Below are 20928 nucleotides of genomic sequence, written 5' to 3'. Positions count from 1 at the left end.
TTTTTGATTATTAATTTTGACATCTACTTGTTTCTTTTCTCTCACTTTTGTTTAAATTTTTTTTCCTGATTGCTATTCTGAGCAGGCTTTTCTGTTATATGCCCCGCAGTCCACGTGCTTGAGGGCCGCCATCTCTCTTGCTCTGGGGCGACACCCACAGGGAGTCCTTGGCTCTGTGGGTCAGCATGGCTGGGGCAGGGCTCTCCAAGGGGCCATGCCTACCAGCCCTGGGACATGGGCCTCCCTCAGGCCAGGGCCACTCATTGCTGCACCCGTTCAGGGCTCACTGGGACAGGAGGGGAGGGGGCCGCGGCCATGCACAGGGCCAGGGTTAGGGCAGGAGCATGCCGCCTAGGTTGGCATGGGCAGGAAAAGGCAGAGTAGGAAGCCCACCACCAGCCAGCTGACCATGCACTCCCCAGCATCCACGCAGCGCCTGCAGGAGGCAGCCCCCACCTCCTCCGCCACAGCTGCCACCACCTGCAAGAAGCTGCGCTGGAAGTCCAGCGCATAGGCCATCGCCTCTTTGCGGTGGACAAGCAGGAAGATGAGGCGTGGGTGACAGCAGGCCTGTGCTGGCTGTGAGCCCAGTGCTGGATGCCAGAGCAGGAGGAACAGCATCCAGCCAATCCCTAGATTGCCCGCATGCCTGCTGCGGCCCCCTACCAGATCTGGGATGGGGAAGGCGCGCCAGGGCTGCTCCAGGTGAGGTTCCTGACTCTCAGTCCACGCGCCACTCCAGGCCTAGCTGCGTCGCCAACAGTAAGTTCTTTATAATGTTTTCTATATTCTAATCAACTGCTGCCTATATAATAAAAAATTAAAAATATTTATAAATATTTAATATTTATAAATATTGTTTATATTTAAATATTTATATTTGCACTCATGTTTATTATTTTATTCATCAAATATTATAAATATAATATTTATTAATGTATATTAATATTTAATATTTATAAGTATCATAAATATTTATAATGTTTAAATAGTCATCTAATCTTTTTTACATAGTCTACAGGTGAAGAACAACTACAGAATTTCACTCACTTGTGGAATATAGACGATATGTATTTTTTTATTTTAGAAACTTTTTTTTGCCTCTAGGGTTATTGCTGGGGCTTGGTGACTGCACCACGAATCCACTGCTCCTGGAGGTGACTTTTTTTTTTAATTTTGCTTTTTTTCCCTTTTGTTTCCCTTGTTGTTTTATTGTTGTGTAGTTATTGTTGTTGTTGCTATTGATGTCTTTGCTGTTAGATAGAACAGAAACAAGGGAGAGAGGAGGGGAAGACAGAGAGGGGGAAGGAAAGAGAGACAACTGCAGACCTGCTTCACCACCAATGAAGCAATCCCATTGCAGGTAGGGAGCCGGGGGCTTGAAACGGGATCCTTATGCCAGTCCTTGCGCTTTGAGCCATGTGCGCTTAACCCGCTGCACTACTGCCCGACCCCCAGAAAGATTTGATATATTCGTTAATGAGAAAGACAGGAGGAGAGAATGAATCAGACACTACTCTGTTAATGTGTTGCTGGGGATTGAACTCAGGACCTCTTGTTTGAGAGTCCAGTGCTTTATCTACTGTGCCACCTCCTGGAACACTAGACAATATACAAAGGTGAAAAAAAAAAAACCCAAAATGTCAACCTATTTCAAGACTATAGTAGAACTATAGTGATTATCTATTGGGGTGGGAATGGTGTTTCAGAACTTTGCTAATGGGAATGATGAAACAAATAATAAAATAAAATAAAATTTCTCTGCCTGTATTCAATAAATAGTAATAATAATAATAATAACAGTAGTTAACTTAAAAAAAAGAGAAACATGAGAAGGGGCCAGGAAAGAGCTCACCCAGTAGACTGAACACTCTACCATATGCTAGGACCTGGGTTTGAGCATCCAGAACACATGGAAGCACAGCATCAATTTCCTTTTTTTTTTTTTTTTTGCCTCCTGGGTTAATGCTGGGGCTCAGTGCCTGCACTAGGAATCCACTGCTCCTAGAGGCTATTTTCCCTTTTGTTGTCCTTGTTGTTTTATCTTTGTTGTGGTTATTATTTTTTAATATTTATTTATTCCCTTTTGTTGCCCTTGTTTTTTTATTGTTGTGGTTATTATTGTTATTGATGTTGTTGTTGTTGGATAGGACAGAGAGAAATAGAGAGGAGGGGAAGACAGAGAGGGGAGAGAAAGACACCTGCAGACCTGGTTCACCTTCCCCAAAGCGACTCCCCTTCAGCTGGGGAGCCAGGTGTTCAAACCGGGATCCTTATGTCGGTCCCTGTGCTTTGCACCAGGTGTGTGCCTAACCTGCTGTGCTACTCCATCTTTGTTGTGGTTATTATTGTTGGTGTTATTGATGTCCTTGTTTGATAGAACAGAGAGAATTGAAGAGAGGAGGGGAGACACAGAGGGAGAGAGAAAGAGACCCGCAGACCTGCTTCACCACTTGTGAAGTGATTCTCCTGCAGGTGGGGAGCCAGGGGCTCAAATCAGAATCCTTTTGCTGGTCCTTGCACTTTAAGCCATGTGTGCTTAATCCTCTGCATTATTTCCCAACCCCCACCTTTTTTTTTTAATGAAAGCACTTCTCAGCTCTGGCTGGGGATGAGGGGAGGAATGGGGTGGTTAGATCCTGGGACTTTGGAGCCTCAGGCATGAGAGTCTCCTTGCATAACCATTATGCTATCTACTCCTGCTCTCATCAAATTCTTTTTAAAAATTAATTAATTTACTTATGCATTTATTTTATTTATTTTCCTTTTTGTTGCCCTTGATTTTATCATTGTTGTGGTTATTATTGTTGTTGTTAATGGACAGGACAGAGAGAAATGGAGAAAGGAGGGGAAAACAGATGGGGAGAGAAAAATGGACACCTGCAGACCTGTTTCACTGCTTGTGAAGCGGCCCCCCTGCTGGTGGAAAGCTGGGGGCCTGAACTGGCATCCTTAAGTTGGTCCTCGAATTTCCTGCCATGTGTAATTAACTTGCTGTGCTACAGCCTGAACCCCACCAAATTCTTTATGAATAGTAAAATAGAACTGTGTGTCTCCTCTCTGTCTCTGTCTGAAGTTAAAAGGAAGACAAAGAAAAACATCAATCAGAGGTCCAGAAGGTGGCGCAGTGGATAAGGCATTGGACTCTCAAGCATGAGGTGCTGAGTTCATTCCCTGGCAGCACATGTCCCAGAATGACGTCTGGTTCTTTCTCTCTCTGCTATCATTTCTCATGAATAAATAAATAAATAGAAATCTTTAAAAAGAAAAAGAAATAAAGAAAAACATCAATCAGAAACAGTGGAATTGTGAAGGTGGGATGTGGCAAAAGATAAAAGAATATAAGGGGTGGCTGGGGAGATGGTAGATCTCTGGTAGATCCCTGAACTACTCCCCCTTCTTTCTCAATTTTTGACTCGCTATCCAATAAATAAATAAAGATAAAGAATACATAAAAAGAAAAGAAAGTGGTCGCACTTTCAAAGGTTCTAGTTCAATCCCTGGCACTACCACAAAGGAGAGTTGACCTGACTCCAGTTGGTAGTGCAGCGGGTTAAGTACAAGTAGCAGAAGCACAAGGACCTGCTCAATGATCCAGGTTCGAGCCCCTGGATCCGCACCTGCAAGGGAGTTGCCCCACAAGTGGTGAAGCAGGTCTGCAGGTGTCTACCTATCTTACTCTCCCCTTCTCTTTGCTGCAGGTATTTATTTCTCTCTTCCATTCCACTTCCCCTTCCTTCTCAATTTTTATATTATAAATTATATTAAAAGCTTCAAAATCTTACTATTATGTAGACTATTTACAAAAGATTAGATGACTATGTGGACATTATAAATATTTATAATATTTATAAATATTAATACACATTAATTAATATTGTGTTTATAATATTTGGTAAATATAAATAAAATGATAGATATGAATGCAAATATAAATATTTATAAATATTAAATATTTATAAATATTTTTAAAATATTTATTTATTATATAGGCAGCAATTGATTAGATTATAGAAGGTTTTATTGAGAACTTACTGTTGGCAATGCAGCCAGGCCTGGAGTGGCGTGTGGACTGAGCGACCATCTTTTCAGGGCGCCATGGAGTCAGGAGCCTCACCTGGAGCAGCCCTGGCGTGCCTTCCCTGTCCCTGCTCTGGTAGGGTGCTGCAGTGGGCACATGGGCCATCGAGGGATTGGCTGGAGGCTGTTCCTCCTGCTCTGGCATCCAGCACTGGGCGCACAGCCAGCCCGGCCCGCTGTCCCCAGCGCCTCGTCTTCCTGCTGGTCCACCAGAAACGGGCGACGACCTATGCGCTCGCCTTCCAGTGTGGCTTCTTGCTGGTGGTTGTGGGTGGTGGCGGTGGTGGGCTTCCTGCTCTGCCTGTTCCTGCTCATGCTGCCCTAGGTGCCATGCGCCCGCCCAGACCCCGGCCGTGGCACCCTCCCCTCCTGTCCCAGTGAGCCTGAGCAGGTGTGGCAAGGCGCAGCCCTGGCCTGAGGGAGGCCCATGGCCCAGGTTGAGCACACATGTTATATGTTCAATTTTCCAGTCCCCACCTGCACGGTGAAAAGCTTCACAATTGGTGAAGCAGTACTCCAAGTCTTTTTCTCCCCCTCTCTATCTCCTCCTTCCTTTCCAATTTCTCTCTGTATGTATAAAAATAGGGGTCAGGTGGGGCACACCTGGTTGAGCACACATGCTACAGTGCTCAAGGACACAGGTTCAAGCCCCCAGCCCCCACCTCCAGGAGGAAAGCTTTACAGATGGTGAAGCAGTGCTGCAGGACTCTCTCTCTCCTTCTCTCTCTCCCTCTCTCTCTCATCTCCCCCTCCCCTGTCAATTTCTGTCTGTCTGTATCCAACAAATAAATAAAGGTAATAAAAATAAAAGCTCATAAATAATGAATAACTAAATAAAATATTTAAGAAAGTGTAAATTTAGTTATCTGTCTTTAATTAATATTAAGATGTTTTTTAAAGAAAATGATCTTTGAGTATATAGGATACTGGCTGTACATAAGACTTTAAAGCCAGAGATTCTGAAGTCCCAGTTTTAACCCCTTACACCAACAAAACCCAAGAGTTATGCAGTGTTCTAATAAAAATAAAATTTTATAAAATTTAATAAAGCAACATAACTTAAAAGCCTAGAACCCGGACAAATAAGTCCAGGTCTTAGTTACACCATCTTCAAACTGCTTGTCCTTGAAGAATGTATAGAAGTTCATTGGTTTAACTGTTTCTTTCTCTTTTCATTTATAAATTGGAAATCTTAGTCAACATGATTTTAAAGACAGCAGGAACCTCTCATCTCCACTATAGAGCCTCTACATCCCCCAGTCCTACATCCCCCAGTCCTTGGATAGGGCCCACTTTCCCGTATGCCTCTCCCAATCCATATCAAATAATATTGCATCTGCCGATCACAACCTAATCTCCCATATCCACTACTTCCACCACCAGATACAGGACCTGCCTAAGCTTCTTCCATAAAAAAACTGCACTCTTTCATGGATCCATAATTTGATTTGTTATATATTATAATTTTTAAAAAAATGTTGGGTGGTCTGGTTGGCGGCACAGTGAATGGGGCACTGGATTCTCAACCATAAGGTTCCAGGTTCAATCCCTGGCAGCACATGTACCAGAGTGATGTCTGGTTCTTTCTCTCTCTGCATATCTTTCTCATGAATAAATAAATATACATGTCATACATCAGACAAAGGGTAATATATATATATTCAGCAAATTTAGTGAATTCAGTGACAACAAACAAATGAACAACAACAACAACAAAAGAAAAAACACCCCCAAATTGGGAGAAGATATGAACAGAATTTTCACCAAAGAACAGATCTAAAAGGCTAACAGACATAAAAAATGCTCAAATTCACTGATTATCAAAGAAATGAAATAAAGATAACAATAAAGATAACAATGTAACACTACTTTACACTGTGAGAATGTCATAATTTAAAAAGGATAGTAAAAACAAAGATTATAGAGGTTGTGGTGGTAAAGCAACACTTCTACCCTGCTGGTGGTAATGCAATATGGTCCAACCCTATGAAGAGCAGTTTAGAGAATATTCAGAACAGTAGACATGGAACTTCCCTATGACCCAGCATTACTATTCCTGGGGATATAGGCTAAGGAAACAAACATACCCATACTAAGAGATCCATTGACACCAATGTTTATAGCAGCACAGTTTGGAATAGCCAAGACGTGGAAGCCAATCAGGTATCAACAGACGAATGAATAAGAAAGTTGTAGTGTATATATACACAATGGAACACTATTCAGTTTTTATGAATGATAATATCATCTCCTTCACGTCATCTTGAATGGAGTGTGATGGAATCAAGTTAAAAGCCATAAGTCAAAAAAAGAGAACAATAAGTACTGGATGATCTCACTTACAGGCAGAACTTGAGAAAAGGACAGAAAGGGAACACAAAGTAAGGCTCAGACTGGGTTTGGTGTACTGCACCAAAAAAAGGACTGTGAGGAAGGAAGTCAGAAAAGGTGCTGGGGTGGGGTTCAGGTTCTGATGTATATTAGTGAAAAAGGACTTACGTTGGGGGGGATGGGAGTGAGAATATGTTGCAAACATCTATCTTGGGAAGAGGAGATACTGAACCTATGTGTCAACAACAGTACTGTAAATCACTAACCCCCATAATAATAATAAAAAGAAAGGCCACCTGCAAATGCAGCTCATCACAGTTCTCATTAGAAACTGTTCTGGAAGAGTCAGCTCTACATGTTTTTATCCTCCCCAGAGGAAGGAGCAACCATGGCCGCAGCCCACTCAGAGAGGACACAGCAGCCCAGGAAGTAACAGTGACACTGGATTGTGGATCACAGGATCATTAATAGGCAAAGGAACACACTCTCCATTTGTGACACTTTGAAATTCTGGTCTGGCAAGCCAACCCAAGCCATTGCCCCCACTTAGCAAGTGATACTAGCTTATTTCTGATAATCAGAAGTAACTCACCCTGGAAGCAAGCTGTACACACAGAGGGCAGTAATACAGGAGCTAGCCAGGAACAACACAGAGCAGCAGCTAGAAGAGGCAGCAAGCACTGAATTCCTCTTCACAGTCTGTGGAGGCCCTTAAGTGTTGATGGGGTAGCACCTGGCCAGTGGAGTGTGTCACGGTACAGAAGCAAAGAAATTCTTGACACCTGGAATAAGAGCCCAGTTTTGCATCATGAGTAGCATGGCTGCAAACCAGCAGCATTCCAACACTGAGAGCTAAATAGTGCTCTCTCTCTCTCGATATATATATTTAATTTTTAAAATATTTTTATTTATTACTGGATAGAGGCAGAGAGAAATTGAGATAAAGGGTAGACAGAAAGGGAGACAGAGAGACATCAGCAGCCCGGCCTACTCATTTGGGAAGCTTTCCCCCTATAGGTTGGGACAAAGGGCTTGAACCCAGATACTTGCTATTGTAATGTGTGTGCTTTACCAGATGTGCCACTGCCTGTATCCCTGAGCAGTGCTCTCTAATGGTTTGTCACATTCATCTCAAATCCTTCTGACTCTTATCTATAAATTTATGAAGGATCCTAGAGAAAAACAGTCTACCACCTGCAACAGCTCCCCAATTCCTATCTCCCTACTCCTTATCGTGCACCTGCAGCATCTTCTCAATTCATACCTCCTCACACCTTACTACTAAAACTCTACTTACAGTAGAGTTTTACAACCTTGAAGTTTTTACAACCTTGAAGCTTTCAAGGTTGAGGATGGGCTATGAAGTTCTGGGGGTGGGCACTGTGTGGAATTGTACCCCTCTTAACCTATGGTCTTATCAATATTTCTATTTTATAAATAAACTTTAAGAAAGTAAAAATATCTACTTATTTTCTAAGATGTTATGATGGTTTTTGACACATGAACCTGCCATATTCTCAGGTTATACTAGCAACCTGTTTAAAGGCTGTTTTTCTTAGACCATCTCTTGATCAGAGAGCACTGGTCTCTTTGCCTCTCATTAAAAGTAAACAAATAAATAAATCTTTTTAAAATAACGTAGTTTCACTCGCCCTCTAGGTTATTTCATATACAGTCTACCACTAAACCATGATCCCCATTCCATTTATTAAAAAACTATTCTATTGGGGGTCGGGCGGTGGTGCAGTGGGTTAAGCGCATGTGGCGCAAAGCGCAGGGACCGGCGTAAGGATCCCGGTTCGAGCCCGCGGCTCCCCACCAGCAGGGGAGTCGCTTCACGGGCTTCACCGTGAAGCGGTCTGCAGGTGTCTATCTTTCTCTCCCCTCTCTCTCTGTCTTCTCCTCCTCTCTCCATTTCTCTCTGTCCTATCCAACAACAAAGCAACGTCAACGATGGCAATAATAACCACAACGAGGCTGCAACAACTAGGGCAACAAAAAGGGGGAAAGATGGCCTCCAGGAGCGGTGGATTCATGGTGCAGGCACCAAGCCCAGCAATAACCCTGGAGGAACAACAACAAAAAAACTATTCTATTAAAATAATGTTACATCATAACATAATTTGCAGAGGAATTAACTAGTATTTTTAAAATAATATTTCTTCCACATATTTGTTTTGGATAGAGACAGGGAAGCTGATAGAGAAAGGGGAAACAGGGAAAGATACAGAGAGACCCTGCAGCACTGTTTCACTGCTCATGAAGCTTCTACCTTGTAGTTGGGGACTAGGGGTATGAACCCAGGTCCTTGTTAATTGGAATGTGTGAACTCAATCAGATACACTGGGATCTGACCCCTGTATTAACAAATCTTGACGATCAGTACTATCTTCCTCACCTTCATCTAATGCCAGATGGTTACTTTGGGGAAAAAAATAGAGAGAGATAACTTAAACTCCAACATTTATTTCTCCTAACCAACACTCTTTCTATTTTGATAATAAAAAAAACATATTCAGAAGTACATCTAAGTTTAAGATTCTCCAAAATAAAGTAAGTTATCTTACTCATTGGAAAGTAGCTATATTCTTTGCATTCTAAGGATAGCTCTAGGCTGGGCTAAAGATTTTCTGTTTTCTATCAAAGAAGGGGTTAGGTTTTTCCTGTGCATGGCAATGAAGCCCAAATTTCCTGGTGCTACCAAAAGCTGGGAGCTATGAGAAAGGAAGCTAGTCAGGTAAACATGCCACTGATAATCCTCCTATACTCACATTATCAAACAGCCCTAGAAGCTAAAAGTGGATATACTCTGTATGACAATGTCAGAGAGACCTAGACAAATTATTTTCTGCCTTTTGTAGCAGCACATTAACTGTGTGGGATCACTTAAACAGGATGATACTATTAGCAACAGAAGGACTAAAAATAAGAAAGCAATATTAAACCGAAACATCAAAGGAAATCATTTGACATTTCAAGGGAGGCAGAGAAACAACTACTTTGATACATTGTTGGTGGAGAAACAAATTATCATAATTTATTAGGAAATTAATTACCTAATATCAGTATAATAAGAAATACAATTATATCTAGCAATACCACTTTGGGAATCTATCCAATGAAAACAAAAGCAACATTATCAGCACTTAACATTTGGCACAGAACATAAGAAATAAACAAACAAATAAATAAATGTGGCTATTGGGAGAGATGGAGTCTTGTAGGTACCAAGCCCAAGTGATAAACTTGTGGTTAAAAATAAACTAATAAACACAGGTATGTGCTGTAAGCTTCACATTTATTGTAAATGCTAATTTACTCATAGTTTAAATTAATGTCTGATGCTTTAAAGATGAACAATTAAATGAGTAAGAAAAAGTTATAGTTGTAATACCTGCCAGAAAATGAACTGCCAAAATTTAAAGAAGATTTCCAAAAACTGGTCCATGCACTTCTGATTTTTTTAAATATTTTATTTATATCATAAGGAAGAGCCAAAGAGAGAGAGGAGGAAAGAGAGAGAGAGAGAGAGAGAGAGAGAGAGAAACACTCTGACATATGCTGTGCCAGGAATGGAAGTCAGGACCCCATGCTTACTAGTTCAAAGCTCTACCATTATGCTACCTCTCATGCCACAGAAACTCTTCATTTCACTGCATTCTCTTCCCATTAAAATCAGATTGTTTGACACCTTGATTGCTAAATAGTACCTTTTAATGAAACTGTCACACTGGGGGCTGGGTCATGGTGCACGTGTTTTAATGTAAAAGAATACAATTCAAGCCCCCAGACCCAGCCTGCACGAAGGAAGCATTACAAGTAGCGTATTAGTACTGTAGGTGTCTTTATGTTTCTTTCCCTCTCTATCTCCCCTTTATCTCAGCTTCTGATCTCCCTAACCCATAAATATATTTAAAAATTAAAAATAAGAAACTGATATACTGTAGGCGGTAATGTAAACTGGTACAGCCTCTATAAAAAAATAGTAAAGACATTTGTTTTTAAAATTGCTATACCACAGGACCATGCAGTAACACGCTAGCAATTGTTGTTGCGGCGGTCTGGTGTCGGGCTGCACCACGGAGAAGAGAGCAGAAGTCCAGAGCAAAGGGGTACACAAATCTTTATAATATGATGGGGGGGGAGGTTTGGTTCAGACCACGTGGAGCCAGCCCACAATGGTCGACCACTGGGGGGGGGGAGAGCAGGGAGCGAGACCTCAGAGAGGGAGAGCCGAGAGCCCAGAGAGAGAGAGAGGGGAGGGGTGAGGGGGCTTTTTATTGGGCAACAACCGGGGGTGACGTGTAGGGCCAGGATTGGTTGAAAGGGGGCACTCTAGGATTTAGCGGGGCATAGAAAAACCTGGGGGCAGAGCCAGGATTGGTTGAAAGGGGGCACTCTAGGATTTAGCAGGCATAGAAAAACCTGGGGGCGGAGACTGCATTAGAATAAGTCCTCAGCAACAAGCAATGCTATTCGTCTGATGGAAACACAAATTAGTAGGTGTTTATGCTCCTTTTGTTCACAGCACCATATTCAAAATAGTCAGAGGTAGTATCGCCTGATTGCCCACCAAGAAGACTAGATGAAGCAGTATGTCATATCAAAAAGGTAAAACAGTACTTTTTGGGACAAAATGTGTTTCTGTGTATTTAATCTGTGAATCATCCCACTGGGATCATGCTACAAGGTGTAATTTTGGGGGTCAGGTGTTAGCACAGAGAGTTAAGCGCAAGTGGAACCAAAGCACTAGGACCAGCTTAAAGATCCTGTTTCCAGCCCCCAGGATAGTCGCTTCACAGGCAGTGAAGCAGGTCTACAGGTGTCAGTCTTTCTTTCCCCCTCTCTGTCTTCCCCCCTCTCTCCATTTCTCTCTGTCCTATCCAGCAATGAATGACATCAATAACAACAATAATAACCACAACAAGGCTACCACAACAAGGGCAACAAAAAGGGGAAATTACCTCCAGGAGCAGTGGATTCATGGTGCAGGCACTGAACCCCAGCAAAAACCCTGGATGCCAAAAACAAAAAATAAGGTGTGATTTTATTCAACAATCCAGTTTAGACTTGCATTTCAAACAACCTCCCAGATTTCTGAGGCTGCAGGTCTCCTGAACATCCTTGAAGGCTCAATTAGAGTGGAGAAAGGAAGAATACAACAACCCCCTGGAGAAGATTGATTACTTTCACCATCATATCTCTTTAGCTGCTAAATTGTGATGAAATATTGATATGTTAAGACTGAAAATGAACCCCTTTTCATTCACATATTAAGATAAATACAGGAAAGTCTTAAGTTCATTCATTTTTTCCTGTTTCTGAATGAAATTATTTAGAGCTGAAATGATAGCCTATCTGGATATTTCACAAAAATCTAAATGGATTGATGTTTGTTTTTCTATATTAGATGATTTACTCTTAGACTGTCCAGGTTAGGAATTTCCATTTCCCCTCTATTTACTGACCTCTTTTATACCTCTAGTAGTCTTTTGAAACCCACCATTACATTCAGAAAAAAATGCTTATTATGTAACATTTTCTATTGTATTTTTAGAAGCAATTACAGAAGCCAGACCTTCTACCTTCTGCAACCCACAATGACCCTGGGTCCATGCTCCCAGAGGGATAGAGAATGGGAAAGCTATCAGGGGAGGGGGTGGGATATGGAGAATCGGTGGTGGGAATTGTACCCCTCCTACCCTATGGTTTTGTTAATTAATACTTTCTTAAATAAAAAAAAAAGAAAGAAAGGGGGGGAGAACCATAACACTGAACCTTCTTTCAGTGTGGTGGGATTGGCCTTGATTCTGAGTCATACACATAGCAGAGCAGCACACTATCCAAGTGAGCTATTACACTGGTACTCCTATTGATTTTGTAATATGACTCCAGTTAGGTCTATATTGTACTTATGTGTTTTATTTAAATATATTGCATTAGGAAGTCCGGCAGTAGATCCTAATGCTGGTCCTTTTGCTTCACACCACGTGCACTTAACCTGCTGTGCTACCGCCCTGCTCCCCTCACTCAACACCTGGATCCCTGACTTCTGAAGCAAATGTCTCTACTGGCCTTTCGTCCTACTTTTCCCTCTGACCAGCCCTGGTTTTCCCAGAAATGGCTGTGACTTCGACCCCCATTTCTCTGGGACTTTGGTTTTCTGCCTGCTGGTCTAGCTGCATCCCCTGTAAAGAGAGGCCACGTCCAGCCTGGGGGGGTGGCTCAGTAGGCAGCGAGAGGACTTGCTGGCCTGAGGTTCTGGGTTCCCTTACAAACACTGTGTAGAATGAACTATGCTCTATCTCTCTCTTTATATTTATATCTACACATGATAGAGAGATAGATAAGATAGATAATGGATAGATAGATAGATAGATAGATAGATGATAGATAGATAGATAATATTAAGACATTAAAAAAAACAATCCTTGGGTGGAAAGGTACTTTACCTGGGAATGTATTCTTTCTTCAACATGCATGACACAGGTCTGAGTATGGAAGAAACTTCATTGCCTTTGTGTCTTTTCCTCTGTCTGACTCTGTTTCATTCAATCTTAAAATAAAAATACTAATAGTCAAGGTCAAGGTCTGAATCCCAAATGACAGTGAGAAAAAAGCATTCCATCTATCCCCTTCTTTAAATATAATCTCTCTCTCTTCAGAGCACCTGCCACCATATGATAACTGATATGGATCCTCTTGTGGAACCAGGGACCCATATATGTAGGATTTTCCACCATTCATGGCAGAGAGGGAGAGAAAGAGAGAGGGGGGGAGAGAAAGTGAGGGGGGAGGGGGAAGGTGAAGGAGTGGGAGAGAGAGAGAGATTATAGCCTCCCAGCCTCCTGCAGATGGGAACCAGGGGCTTGAACATGGGTCTTTTCACACTGTAATACATGTGCTTAACCAGATGTGCCACTTCCTAGCTCTTTCTCTCTTTTTATTTTCTTAAAGTCTTTCTCTATCAGTGTATTGGGGACTTGTGTTGTCAGCAGCATTGCTCTATGTTTAAAGGATCATTATTTCATCTATATAGAGCATGGCCTTTATTGCTGACAGCTAATTGTTCCTGAACTTCTTTTTAATATTGATTAATAAAATAATAAGATAACAGAGGTATAATTCCACAACGTTCCCACCACCAGAGTTCCGTGTCCCCATTCCCTCAACTGGAAACTACAGTGGTTCTCCCAAGGTCACAGGAACCTCCTGACTCTATAACTGTCTACCTCTATTTCTATGTTTAATTCCATCTATATTTTTTCTTCCCATCTTTCCAATGGTCTTGCCTTCTTGTTCTTTCAATCACCACTACACCTGTTACTACTTTCAGGTGTCTTTCCTTTTTTTCCTTTTCTAGTGTTTTCCAGATTCTCCTCCCTTTCAGTTATATATATATGATTCCTGGTGACATATGCTTTGGGCTTTGGTGGACTGCGGGTACAGAACCCTCTAGCTTACTTCCCGTATCACTTACCCTCTGGGAGTATGGGCCAAAATTCTTTGGGGTTGCAGAAGGTGGGAGTTCTGGCTTCTATAATTGTCAAAGTGCTCTCTATTCAACTTGCCTTCCCTGAGGACAGACTGCCCTTTAATATGTAGAACATATGACCCTGTGGGGAAAGTGTTTTTACCAAAGTAAAAACTCTGTGGTGAGGGGTAGACATGCAGCTTCATGGGACAGTGGGGGGTGGGAGTGGGTGGGAGGGATGGGTCACAGTCTTTTGATGGTGGGAATGGTGTTTATGTACACTCCTAGCAAAATGTAGTCATATAAATCACTAGTTAATTAATATGAGAGGGGGATAATTAATTGTATGTCTAGAAGTTTTTTAAAACACAGACTGAGTCTTTTTAATATATAGGCTGTGTATGTGATATGCAGACTCTCTCAAAAGCCTAGACCAGGTAGATCAGAAGCAACCAATAGCACAGCTGTATACAAGATACTGCGTACTGTACAGCAAACCATAACAAAATGACTTTTCAAAGTTAACCCAATTACCAAATAATGTGATGATAACATTAACTATCGATTGTGTTTTTGAAACCAAAGACAGCAGGAACCTCACATCTCCACTATAGAGCCTCTACTTCCCCCAGTCCGGGAACCCTTGGATAGGGCCCACTATCCCATATGCCTCTCCCAATCCGTATCAAATAATATTGCATGTGTCGATCACAATCTAAACAACACAATGATTGCCACCTAAACATGCTTCACTTCAGACTGTGTCCAGAGACTTCACGTGTGCAATGACAACCCTTCAGCTTCATTACTCGGGTGAGACCTTTCCTTTCATAGTATACTCTAATTCGATCTCAGGTGGTTCACTTTCTTACAAAGTCCCAAAACCTAGATATACACCAGTTTCTGTGAGAGAGAGCATATGTCCACACATATCCATAAACTACTGCAAAATATATACCTGAAAGCAGAAGTACACTAGCGTTTGCAGTGAGTATCCCCCTAACACTTCCTCTCCACTATTCCAAGCTTTGGGTCCATGAGTGCTCAACAATTTGTTTGGCTTTGTATGTTAACTCTCTTTTCAGTCACCAGGTTGCAGATGTCATCAGGATGCCGGCCAGGCTTCCCTGGACTAAAGATCCCACCAATGTGTCCTGGAACTCCGCTTCCCCAAAGACCCACCCTACTAGGGAAAGAGAGAGGCAGACTGGGAGTATGGACCGACCAGACAACACCCATGTTCAGTGGGGAAGCAATTACAGAAGCCAGACCTTCCACCTTCTACAACCCACAATGACCCTGGGTCCATGCTCCCAGAGGGATAGAGAGTGGGAAAGCTATCAGGGGAGTGGGTGGGATATGGAGATTGGGTGGTGGGAACTGTGTGGAGTTGTACCCCTCCTACCCTATGGTTTTGTCAATTTAGCCTTTCTTAAATAAAAAAGAAAATCCTACGAATCCTATTACAAAAATTAGACTAAATAATAATACTAAATAGATTATCATAATTCTTGCACTATAGTAATCTCATGACATATGATATGAAAAACCATTGTTGTAATTAACTACAAAAATATAATGCCGGGAGTTGGGCAGTAGTACAGCAGGTTAAGCGCAGGTGGCGCTAAACACAAGGACCAGCGGAAGGATACCATTTCGAACCCGTCTCCCCACCAGAAGGGGAGTCACTTCACAGGCGGTGAAGCAGGTCTGCAGGTGTCTGTCTTTCTCTCCCCCTCTCTGTCTTCCCCTCCTCTCTCAATTTCTCTCTGTCCTATCCAACAACAATGGCATCAATAATAATTACAACAACAAAACAACAAGGACAACAAAAGGAATATATAAATAGATTTAAAAAGAATATAATGCTAAATCTAATAAAAACTCACCCACTAATAAAATTCGTAATAATTCTTTCATTTATTTACCAACCCCATCAAATATCTCTTCTTGATGGAATTTCAGTTCTTTACTAGGCTTATGTCTAATTATTCAAATTACTACACGCTTATTTCTAGCTATACACTATACATCATATACACTAACAGCATTTTCATCAGTCACCCATATATGTTGACACGTAAATTATGGTTGATTAAACCGCTATATTCATGCTAATGGGGCTTCCGTATTTTTTATCTGTCTTTTCTTACATATTGGTCGAGGTCATTATTATGGTTCCTATATATTTACAGAAACATGAAATATCAGAGTTATTTTGTTAATCGCTACTATAGCTACAGCTTTCATGGGTTACATTTTACCATGAGGACAAATATCCTTTTTTGGACCTACAGTCATTAGAAATTTATTATATGCTATTCTTTATATTGGAACAGATCTAGTACAATGAATTTGAGGAGCATTTTCAGTAGATAAAGCTACTGTAACCCGTTTTTTTGCTTTTCACTTTATTCTCCCATTTATTATTACTGCCCTCATACTAATCCACTTATTATTCCTTCATGAAACTGGTTCTAATAACCCTACAGGAATTATTTCAGAATTTGACAAAATTCCATTTCACCCTTATTATACTATAAAAGATATTCTAGGATTAGCCTCATTAATCTTCGTTTTAATAACATTAGCATTATTTTCCCCAGATCTTTTAGGTGATCCGGACAATTATACCCCCACTAATTCCTTAAATACACCCCCACACATAAAACCTGAGTGATATTTTCTATTTGCATATGCAATGCTTCCATCAATCCCCAACAAATTAGGGGGTGCTTTAGCATTATTCTTATTTATCTTTTTAATGTATTATACCTTCCCTACATACTTCAAAACAACGAAGTATAGCATTTCGACCTATAAGTCAATGTGTTTTCTGACTACTAGTATCAGACCTATTAATTCTTACCTGAATTAAGCCAACCTGTAGAAGACCCATACATCATTATTGGCCAACTAGCTTCAATTTATTACTTCTTTTCTAGTCTTATCTTAATACCTTTAATTGGCCTTATCGAAAACTATATACTTAAATGAAGAGTCTTTGTAGTACAAATATTAATACACTGGTTTGGTAAACCAAAGAAGTGGGAATACACCCTCCTGAGACACTCAAGGAAAAGACTACAGTCCTACCATCAACACCCAAAGCTGATATTCTTACTTAAACTATTCCCTGAATATACATATAAGTATATATATATATATATATATATATATGTAATAGCTACCATCAGAATTAAGTATTGTTGGTTAACTACTGTTAATTAACTAGTGCTGTTAATTAACTAGTGTTATTGTTAATTAACTAGTGTTGGTTAACTATTGTAGGTTGAACAAACTTACTATTACTATACACAAATAGCTAGGTTCAAGCCCCCCAGTCCCTATCTACAGGGGAGGAACAATGACAAGCAGTGCTTCAAGGATTTATTTATCTCTTCCTTTCCACTTCCCCTTCCTTCTCAATTTTTATCTTATCAACTATATTAAAATCTTCAAAAACTTACTATTAGGTAGACTATTTGGAAAAGATTACATGACTATGTGGAAATTATATTTACAATATTTATAAATATTAGACATTAATATGAATAAATATTAATTATACATATACTATTCATAATATTTAAAATAATTATAATAAATAATTAAATATAATAAATAATTAAATATAAATTATATTTATAAGTATTAAACATTTTAAAATATTTATTTATTATATAGGCAGCATTTGATTAGAATATAGAAAACACACCCCGTGTGTCCCCGCCCCAGGGCTCCCAGGTGTCCCCAGCCACAGTCACACAGGTGTCCTGGTTCTGCCCCCAGAAAGCTCCGCCCTGAGGCCCCCAAACTTCCCCTTCCCTAGGTGTCCCCGCCCCCAAGCCCCAGACATCCACAGCTGCCTGGTCACCCAACTGTTACTCCTTAAGTCACCCAGGTGTCTCCCCCCTCAGAGGGGCTGGCAAGAGACTGCAGTGCCCGACCAGCCAGCAGGTGGCGATGTTGTAAAGCTAACCTCCAGGGTGGGCCCAGCGCCCAGCCACAGGCCCAGTCACAGCCCACAGACACTCAGCCCACATCATTCCAGGCCCCCAGACCCCGGCCCCCAGAACCCTGAGCCCCATCAGTCCAGGTCCTCGACCTCCAGGTCCCTGGCCCTCTGATCCTGCCCCCCATAAATCCGGGTCATCAACCCCAGATCTCATTCACTCCAGAAACCCAACCCTCATATAGCCAGATCATGGAACTCAGACACCTGCCACGGAGCCCCCGCCCACATCACACCAGGACTGCGCCCCACAGTTCCCCACCCACACCACACCAGGACATCGACCCCCAGACCCCGCCTACATCACTAAAGGACCTTGACCCCCAGACCCCTGCCCCCATCACTCCAAGTCTTCAACCCCCAGACCCCCAACCCCATCACTGAGGTCCCCAGATTCCCTTCACAACAGACCCCTACTCCTCCATCACCAGGTCTTGGAATACAGACCCTTCCCACAGATCCACTCCCACATCAAAACAGGACCTCGACCCCTCCAGGTCCCCACTCCCCCAGAACCCCCTATCACTGCAGGTCCTCGACCCCAGACCCCCAGCTCCTCAGATCCTCCCTCATCACTGGAGGCCACTATGTCCCCACTGCTACCCATCTGTGATGCAGCCCCCAAGGACACTGCTCAGCCAGGACACCAAGCCCACCATGAGGAAGACCTTTCAAACCCAATGTCCTGAGGGTCCTTCTGAATCCAGGCACAATGCTTTCAAAACAGGATGTGGGAGGGGGGTTCATCAGGACCAGGGCCTCAGAGCACCTCAAACCAACAACCACCACCTTGCAATCACCAAATACACAGCACCCAAATCCACAGCCACTCAAGCCCCAACCCCAAAACCAACAGCCCCCCAAACCCACAGGCCCCCAAACCACAAAACCCCAACCCACGGCCCCCCACCAACAGCGCCCCAGCCCACAACCCACAGAGCCACAGCCCACAAACCAACAACCCCAAAACCCACAGCTCCCCAAACCCACATACCACAAACACAAAGCCCCCCAAACCCATAGCCCCCAATCCCACAGCCCCCCAACCCAAAAACCCCAAGCCCACAGTTCCCCCAACCCACAACCCCCCAACCCACAGGCCAACAGTACCCCAACCCACAACACACAATATAACCCACAGCCAGAGCCCAACAACCAAAACCCCCAAACGACAGCCCCCAAACCCACAGCCCACAAACACAAAGCCCCAAAACCCACAGGCCCCTAAACCCACACCCCCCCAACCCATAGCCCCAAAATCCACAGCCTCCTAAGCCCACAGCCCCCAACCCACACACACTAAAAACCACAAGCCACAAATCCACAACCCCCCAAACCCATAGACCCACAGCCCACACCCTCTAAAAACCACAGACCCACAAACACACAGCCACCCAAACCCACAGTCCCCCAAACCTACACCCCCAAACGCACAGCCCCTAAACCCACAACCCATAAACACCACAGCCCACAAACCCACAGCCCCACAAACCCACAGCCCACAAACCCACAGCCCACAAACCCATAACCCCCCAACCAAAGCCCCCCAAACCCACAGTCCCAAAACCCACAGCCACCAAACCCACAACCCCCTAAACCAACAGCCCTCAAACCCACAGCCCCTAAATCCCACAGCCCCCCAAGCCCACAGACCCGTAAAGCAAAGGCCCCCAAACCCACAACTCCAAACCCAAAGCACAAAATCCACAGCCCTCATCTCACAGCCACCAAACCCATTCCCCCAATTCACAGCTCCCAACTCTAAGTTCCCCAGATCCACACAGAACAGAGACCCTCACAACCCCACAATCACAATTCCCAAACCTCACAGGCCACAGACCCTCACAGCCCACAGACGCACACAACCCCGCTACTCATAACCTGCAGATTCACAGCCCCCAGACCCTCTCAGACCCCAGACTCTCATATCCCCCAAGACCTCACAGCCACCAGACCCTCTCAGACCACAAACACTCATAGTGCCCAAGTCCCTCACAGGTGTGTCCCCAACCCAGGTGTCCCCCCTCAGGACCCAGATGTCCGGTCCCAGGGCCCCAGGTATCTTCCTGCCCCAAATGTCCCTGCCCCTCGGCCCCCAGGTATCTCCCAACCCCTTGTGTCCCTCAGCACCACAGGCCCCTAAACACCCTTAGGCCCCCTCCTCCCCTCAGCACCCCAAGCCTCTAAACACCCCCAAGCCTCCTCCACCTCGCAGTACCCCAGGCCCCTGGACACCCTAAGACCTCCTCCTCCCCTCAACACCTCAGGCCCCTGAACACCCTCAGGCCCCCTCCTCCTCCTCTCAGCACCCCAGGCCCCTGAACACCCTCAGGGCCTCTTCTCCTTTGGAGCCCCCCAGATGTCCCTGCAGCACCCCAGGCACCCTCCATCTCTGGAGCCCCCCAGGTGACCCTGCAGCACCCCCTCCTCCTGCTTCCTGTCCTGCAAAGCTGAGTCCCTGGTGGCCATTTGACTCCAGGTCCAGGGCTTCCTGCCCATAGAGCCACTGAGACCCCCCACGAGCCAGGGCCCGGCCAGCACCGGTTCACTTGTTCACTATCAGCAGACTGGCAGTCCCGTTGTCCTCCAGAACTAGGGGACACGGTATGGGGCCTCTGGGCACCACTGTCACTTGGGTCAGGTCCAGAGGGCAGGCGGCCATGAGGGCTGCCAGCTGCAGGGTGGCTGCACTGCCTGCAGAGGCCACAAGGTGGAGCAGCTGCAGCACAAATCTTCCCAGAATGGGCTCTGGTGGGGCCGCAAGTGTCCACCCCCAAGGTTTATTCTGGGCCTCCAGACCCTAGGCATCCCTGCCTTCAGGTGTTACTCTAGGTGTTCCCTACTGCAGATTTCCCTGACCCACAGGCCCAGCTTCCCAGCCTCCTCCCAGGAGGCCTCAGTGACCCTCAGGAATCCCTGTTCCAGGTGTCCCCACTCCGGGCCCCCAGGTTCCCCCCACCCCAGGTGTCCTGTCCACCACCAGATGTCCAGTCCCAGGCCCCCAGGAATCCCCAACCCAGGTTTCCAC

The 20928-nt window shown here is 43.8% G+C and overlaps 1 pseudogene; it reads left to right on the top strand.

Moving 5' to 3' along the window:
• Positions 1–645: 645 nt before the first annotated feature.
• Positions 646–16882, top strand: LOC132540309 (cytochrome b-like; annotated as a pseudogene).
• The last annotated feature ends 4046 nt before the right edge of the window (positions 16883–20928 follow it).

The sequence above is a fragment of the Erinaceus europaeus genome, chromosome 9 (genome assembly GCF_950295315.1).
Source record: "Erinaceus europaeus chromosome 9, mEriEur2.1, whole genome shotgun sequence".
Lineage (NCBI taxonomy): Eukaryota > Metazoa > Chordata > Mammalia > Eulipotyphla > Erinaceidae > Erinaceus > Erinaceus europaeus.
The sequence above is the reverse complement of the archived record's forward strand: the minus strand, read 5'-3'. Positions and strand labels throughout refer to the sequence as shown.